Source organism: Arachis ipaensis, chromosome B7 (genome assembly GCF_059453495.1).
Source record: "Arachis ipaensis isolate K30076 ecotype BB chromosome B7, ASM5945349v1, whole genome shotgun sequence".
NCBI classification, from domain to species: Eukaryota; Viridiplantae; Streptophyta; class Magnoliopsida; order Fabales; family Fabaceae; genus Arachis; species Arachis ipaensis.
Window position 1 is genome coordinate 51835001 of NC_142442.1, and position 7500 is coordinate 51842500.

Genomic DNA, 7500 nt, shown 5'->3' on the forward strand with positions numbered 1-7500 from the left:
CGTCGCAACGGAGGCAGGTCGCGTTGCCACGGTTGCTGGTGACGTTGCAACGGAGGCAGGGCGCGTTGCAACGTTGGCTGGGGGCGTTGCAACGTTGGCTGGGGGCAGTGCAACGGATGCTGGGGTCGGTGCAACGTTGGCCGTGCGCGTTGCAACAGAGGCAGGGCGCGTTGCAACGGATGCTGGTGACGTTGCAACGGAGGCAGGGCGCGTTGCAACGTTGGCTGGGAGCGTTGCAACGGAGGCAGGGCGCGTTGCAACGTTGGCTGGGGGCGTTGCAACGGATGCTGGGGACGGTGCAACGTTGGCTGGGCGCGTTGCAACGGAGGCAGGGTGCGTTGCAACGGATGCTGGGTTAGGTGCATCGTTGGCTGGTTTCGTTGCAACGGAGGCACCCGCCGTTGCAACGATGGCTCGGAGCGTTGCAACGGAGGAGCCAAATTTTCATATCTCATAATTGGCTCGTGCATTTTTTCTAAAATTTTGAGGGAACCTTGGTAATATTATGTGAAGGCTGCACAAAAAAATCCAGGTCAAAAATCGCACGTTTGCTCCGTTTTTCATTTTTTTTGAATTTCCGGCTTTCCGGGCGGTAAAAAAATCGGCAAAAAAAATCGGCACGGTGTAAATTCACCAAATTTGGGGGATGGAAAGATCTTATTTTTCTAGAGGTTGTTGCAAAAAACGGCGTCAAAATTCGACCTCTAGAGCACTTTCCTTGAGTATGTCTCCTCACGGAAAAGGACGTCTACCCGTGGCACTTTGGTAATGGCTCGGCAGCCTATTATAGGGGGGAGGGGTGTCGTGATGCTGAAACTCGAGTTGCCCAAAGGCTTGCTGGGCGCAATGCCAGCAAGATGCACGTTGCCTTGCCATCCCCTAGGCACACTAGCAAGCACGTTGTGGTTGTGGTGTGCCGCCGGGCTCCCCCGCCCCCCACGGAGGCACCCGCCGTTGCAACGATGGCTCGGAGCGTTGCAACGGAGGAGCCAAATTTTCATATCTCAGAATTGGCTCGTGCATTTTTCGTGAAATTTTGAGGGAACCTTGGTAATATTATGTGAAGGCTGCACAAAAAAATCCAGGTCAAAAATCGCATGTTTGCTCCGTTTTTCATTTTTTTTGAATTTCCGGCATTCCGGGCGGTAAAAAAATCGTCAAAAAAAATCGGCACGGTGTAAATTCACCAAATTTGGAGGATGGAAAGATCTTATTTTTCTAGAGGTTGTTGCAAAAAACGGCGTCAAAATTCGACCTCTAGAGCACTTTCCTTTAGTATGTCTCCTCACGGAAAAGGACGTCTACCCGTGGCACTTTGGTAATGGCTCGGCAGCCTATTATAGGGGGGAGGGGTGTCGTGATGCTGAAACTCGAGTTGCCCAAAGGCTTGCTGGGCGCAATGCCAGCAAGATGCACGTTGCCTTGCCATCCCCTAGGCACACTAGCAAGCACGTTGTGGTTGTGGTGTGCCGCCGGGCTCCCCCGCCCCCCACGGAGGCACCCGCCGTTGCAACGATGGCTCGGAGCGTTGCAACGGAGGAGCCAAATTTTCATATCTCAGAATTGGCTCGTGCATTTTTCGTGAAATTTTGAGGGAACCTTGGTAATATTATGTGAAGGCTGCACAAAAAAATCCAGGTCAAAAATCGCAGGTTTTCTCCGTTTTTCATTTTTTTTGAATTTCCGGCATTCCGGGCGGTAAAAAAATCGTCAAAAAAAATCGGCACGGTGTAAATTCACCAAATTTGGAGGATGGAAAGTTCTTATTTTTCTAGAGGTTGTTGCAAAAAACGGCGTCAAAATTCGACCTCTAGAGCACTTTCCTTTAGTATGTCTCCTCACGGAAAAGGACGTCTACCCGTGGCACTTTGGTAATGGCTCGGCAGCCTATTATAGGGGGGAGGGGAGTCGTGATGCTGAAACTCGAGTTGCCCAAAGGCTTGCTGGGCGCAATGCCAGCCAGATGCACGTTGCCTTGCCATCCCCTAGGCACACTAGCAAGCACGTTGTGGTTGTGGTGTGCCGCCGGGCTCCCCCGCCCCCCACGGAGGCACCCGCCGTTGCAACGATGGCTCGGAGCGTTGCAACGGAGGAGCCAAATTTTCATATCTCAGAATTGGCTCGTGCATTTTTCGTGAAATTTTGAGGGAACCTTGGTAATATTATGTGAAGGCTGCACAAAAAAATCCAGGTCAAAAATCGCAGGTTTGCTCCGTTTTTCATTTTTTTTGAATTTCCGGCATTCCGGGCGGTAAAAAAATCGTCAAAAAAAATCGGCACGGTGTAAATTCACCAAATTTGGAGGATGGAAAGTTCTTATTTTTCTAGAGGTTGTTGCAAAAAACGGCGTCAAAATTCGACCTCTAGAGCACTTTCCTTTAGTATGTCTCCTCACGGAAAAGGACGTCTACCCGTGGCACTTTGGTAATGGCTCGGCAGCCTATTATAGGGGGGAGGGGAGTCGTGATGCTGAAACTCGAGTTGCCCAAAGGCTTGCTGGGCGCAATGCCAGCCAGATGCACGTTGCCTTGCCATCCCCTAGGCACACTAGCAAGCACGTTGTGGTTGTGGTGTGCCGCCGGGCTCCCCCGCCCCCCACGGAGGCACCCGCCGTTGCAACGATGGCTCGGAGCGTTGCAACGGAGGAGCCAAATTTTCATATCTCAGAATTGGCTCGTGCATTTTTCGTGAAATTTTGAGGGAACCTTGGTAATATTATGTGAAGGCTGCACAAAAAAATCCAGGTCAAAAATCGCAGGTTTGCTCCGTTTTTCATTTTTTTTGATATTCCGGCATTCCGGGCGGTAAAAAAATCGTCAAAAAAAATCGGCACGGTGTAAATTCACCAAATTTGGAGGATGGAAAGTTCTTATTTTTCTAGAGGTTGTTGCAAAAAACGGCGTCAAAATTCGACCTCTAGAGCACTTTCCTTTAGTATGTCTCCTCACGGAAAAGGACGTCTACCCGTGGCACTTTGGTAATGGCTCGGCAGCCTATTATAGGGGGGAGGGGTGTCGTGATGCTGAAACTCGAGTTGCCCAAAGGCTTGCTGGGCGCAATGCCAGCAAGATGCAAGTTGCCTTGCCATCCCCTAGGCACACTAGCAAGCACGTTGTGGTTGTGGTGTGCCGCCGGGCTCCCCCGCCCCCCACGGAGGCACCCGCCGTTGCAACGATGGCTCGGAGCGTTGCAACGGAGGAGCCAAATTTTCATATCTCAGAATTGGCTCGTGCATTTTTCGTGAAATTTTGAGGGAACCTTGGTAATATTATGTGAAGGCTGCACAAAAAAATCCAGGTCAAAAATCGCAGGTTTGCTCCGTTTTTCATTTTTTTTGAATTTCCGGCATTCCGGGCGGTAAAAAAATCGTCAAAAAAAATCGGCACGGTGTAAATTCACCAAATTTGGAGAATGGAAAGATCTTATTTTTCTAGAGGTTGTTGCAAAAAACGGCGTCAAAATTCGACCTCTAGAGCACTTTCCCTTAGTATGTCTCCTCACGGAAAAGGACGTCTACCCGTGGCACTTTGGTAATGGCTCGGCAGCCTATTATAGGGGGGAGGGGTGTCGTGATGCTGAAACTCGAGTTGCCCAAAGGCTTGCTGGGCGCAATGCCAGCAAGATGCACGTTGCCTTGCCATCCCCTAGGCACACTAGCAAGCACGTTGTGGTTGTGGTGTGCCGCCGGGCTCCCCCGCCCCCCACGGAGGCACCCGCCGTTGCAACGATGGCTCGGAGCGTTGCAACGGAGGAGCCAAATTTTCATATCTCAGAATTGGCTCGTGCATTTTTCGTGAAATTTTGAGGGAACCTTGGTAATATTATGTGAAGGCTGCACAAAAAAATCCAGGTCAAAAATCGCAGGTTTGCTCCGTTTTTCATTTTTTTTGATATTCCGGCATTCCGGGCGGTAAAAAAATCGTCAAAAAAAATCGGCACGGTGTAAATTCACCAAATTTGGAGGATGGAAAGTTCTTATTTTTCTAGAGGTTGTTGCAAAAAACGGCGTCAAAATTCGACCTCTAGAGCACTTTCCTTTAGTATGTCTCCTCACGGAAAAGGACGTCTACCCGTGGCACTTTGGTAATGGCTCGGCAGCCTATTATAGGGGGGAGGGGTGTCGTGATGCTGAAACTCGAGTTGCCCAAAGGCTTGCTGGGCGCAATGCCAGCAAGATGCAAGTTGCCTTGCCATCCCCTAGGCACACTAGCAAGCACGTTGTGGTTGTGGTGTGCCGCCGGGCTCCCCCGCCCCCCACGGAGGCACCCGCCGTTGCAACGATGGCTCGGAGCGTTGCAACGGAGGAGCCAAATTTTCATATCTCAGAATTGGCTCGTGCATTTTTCGTGAAATTTTGAGGGAACCTTGGTAATATTATGTGAAGGCTGCACAAAAAAATCCAGGTCAAAAATCGCAGGTTTGCTCCGTTTTTCATTTTTTTTGAATTTCCGGCATTCCGGGCGGTAAAAAAATCGTCAAAAAAAATCGGCACGGTGTAAATTCACCAAATTTGGAGAATGGAAAGATCTTATTTTTCTAGAGGTTGTTGCAAAAAACGGCGTCAAAATTCGACCTCTAGAGCACTTTCCCTTAGTATGTCTCCTCACGGAAAAGGACGTCTACCCGTGGCACTTTGGTAATGGCTCGGCAGCCTATTATAGGGGGGAGGGGTGTCGTGATGCTGAAACTCGAGTTGCCCAAAGGCTTGCTGGGCGCAATGCCAGCAAGATGCACGTTGCCTTGCCATCCCCTAGGCACACTAGCAAGCACGTTGTGGTTGTGGTGTGCCGCCGGGCTCCCCCGCCCCCCACGGAGGCACCCGCCGTTGCAACGATGGCTCGGAGCGTTGCAACGGAGGAGCCAAATTTTCATATCTCAGAATTGGCTCGTGCATTTTTCGTGAAATTTTGAGGGAACCTTGGTAATATTATGTGAAGGCTGCACAAAAAAATCCAGGTCAAAAATCGCAGGTTTGCTCCGTTTTTCATTTTTTTTGAATTTCCGGCATTCCGGGCGGTAAAAAAATCGTCAAAAAAAATCGGCACGGTGTAAATTCACCAAATTTGGAGGATGGAAAGTTCTTATTTTTCTAGAGGTTGTTGCAAAAAACGGCGTCAAAATTCGACCTCTAGAGCACTTTCCTTTAGTATGTCTCCTCACGGAAAAGGACGTCTACCCGTGGCACTTTGGTAATGGCTCGGCAGCCTATTATAGGGGGGAGGGGTGTCGTGATGCTGAAACTCGAGTTGCCCAAAGGCTTGCTGGGCGCAATGCCAGCAAGATGCAAGTTGCCTTGCCATCCCCTAGGCACACTAGCAAGCACGTTGTGGTTGTGGTGTGCCGCCGGGCTCCCCCGCCCCCCACGGAGGCACCCGCCGTTGCAACGATGGCTCGGAGCGTTGCAACGGAGGAGCCAAATTTTCATATCTCAGAATTGGCTCGTGCATTTTTCGTGAAATTTTGAGGGAACCTTGGTAATATTATGTGAAGGCTGCACAAAAAAATCCAGGTCAAAAATCGCAGGTTTGCTCCGTTTTTCATTTTTTTTGAATTTCCGGCATTCCGGGCGGTAAAAAAATCGTCAAAAAAAATCGGCACGGTGTAAATTCACCAAATTTGGAGAATGGAAAGATCTTATTTTTCTAGAGGTTGTTGCAAAAAACGGCGTCAAAATTCGACCTCTAGAGCACTTTCCCTTAGTATGTCTCCTCACGGAAAAGGACGTCTACCCGTGGCACTTTGGTAATGGCTCGGCAGCCTATTATAGGGGGGAGGGGTGTCGTGATGCTGAAACTCGAGTTGCCCAAAGGCTTGCTGGGCGCAATGCCAGCAAGATGCACGTTGCCTTGCCATCCCCTAGGCACACTAGCAAGCACGTTGTGGTTGTGGTGTGCCGCCGGGCTCCCCCGCCCCCCACGGAGGCACCCGCCGTTGCAACGATGGCTCGGAGCGTTGCAACGGAGGAGCCAAATTTTCATATCTCAGAATTGGCTCGTGCATTTTTCGTGAAATTTTGAGGGAACCTTGGTAATATTATGTGAAGGCTGCACAAAAAAATCCAGGTCAAAAATCGCAGGTTTGCTCCGTTTTTCATTTTTTTTGAATTTCCGGCATTCCGGGCGGTAAAAAAATCGTCAAAAAAAATCGGCACGGTGTAAATTCACCAAATTTGGAGGATGGAAAGATCTTATTTTTCTAGAGGTTGTTGCAAAAAACGGCGTCAAAATTCGACCTCTAGAGCACTTTCCTTGAGTATGTCTCCTCACGGAAAAGGACGTCTACCCGTGGCACTTTGGTAATGGCTCGGCAGCCTATTATAGGGGGGAGGGGTGTCGTGATGCTGAAACTCGAGTTGCCCAAAGGCTTGCTGGGCGCAATGCCAGCAAGATGCACGTTGCCTTGCCATCCCCTAGGCACACTAGCAAGCACGTTGTGGTTGTGGTGTGCCGCCGGGCTCCCCCGCCCCCCACGGAGGCACCCGCCGTTGCAACGATGGCTCGGAGCGTTGCAACGGAGGAGCCAAATTTTCATATCTCAGAATTGGCTCGTGCATTTTTCGTGAAATTTTGAGGGAACCTTGGTAATATTATGTGAAGGCTGCACAAAAAAATCCAGGTCAAAAATCGCAGGTTTGCTCCGTTTTTCATTTTTTTTGAATTTCCGGCATTCCGGGCGGTAAAAAAATCGTCAAAAAAAATCGGCACGGTGTAAATTCACCAAATTTGGAGGATGGAAAGTTCTTATTTTTCTAGAGGTTGTTGCAAAAAACGGCATCAAAATTCGACCTCTAGAGCACTTTCCTTTAGTATGTCTCCTCACGGAAAAGGACGTCTACCCGTGGCACTTTGGTAATGGCTCGGCAGCCTATTATAGGGGGGAGGGGTGTCGTGATGCTGAAACTCGAGTTGCCCAAAGGCTTGCTGGGCGCAATGCCAGCAAGATGCACGTTGCCTTGCCATCCCCTAGGCACACTAGCAAGCACGTTGTGGTTGTGGTGTGCCGCCGGGCTCCCCCGCCCCCCACGGAGGCACCCGCCGTTGCAACGATGGCTCGGAGCGTTGCAACGGAGGAGCCAAATTTTCATATCTCAGAATTGGCTCGTGCATTTTTCGTGAAATTTTGAGGGAACCTTGGTAATATTATGTGAAGGCTGCACAAAAAAATCCAGGTCAAAAATCGCAGGTTTGCTCCGTTTTTCATTTTTTTTGAATTTCCGGCATTCCGGGCGGTAAAAAAATCGTCAAAAAAAATCGGCACGGTGTAAATTCACCAAATTTGGAGGATGGAAAGATCTTATTTTTCTAGAGGTTGTTGCAAAAAACGGCGTCAAAATTCGACCTCTAGAGCACTTTCCTTTAGTATGTCTCCTCACGGAAAAGGACGTCTACCCGTGGCACTTTGGTAATGGCTCGGCAGCCTATTATAGGGGGGAGAGGTGTCGTGCTGCTGAAACTCGAGTTGCCCAAAGGCTTGCTGGGCGCAATTCCAGCAAGATGCACG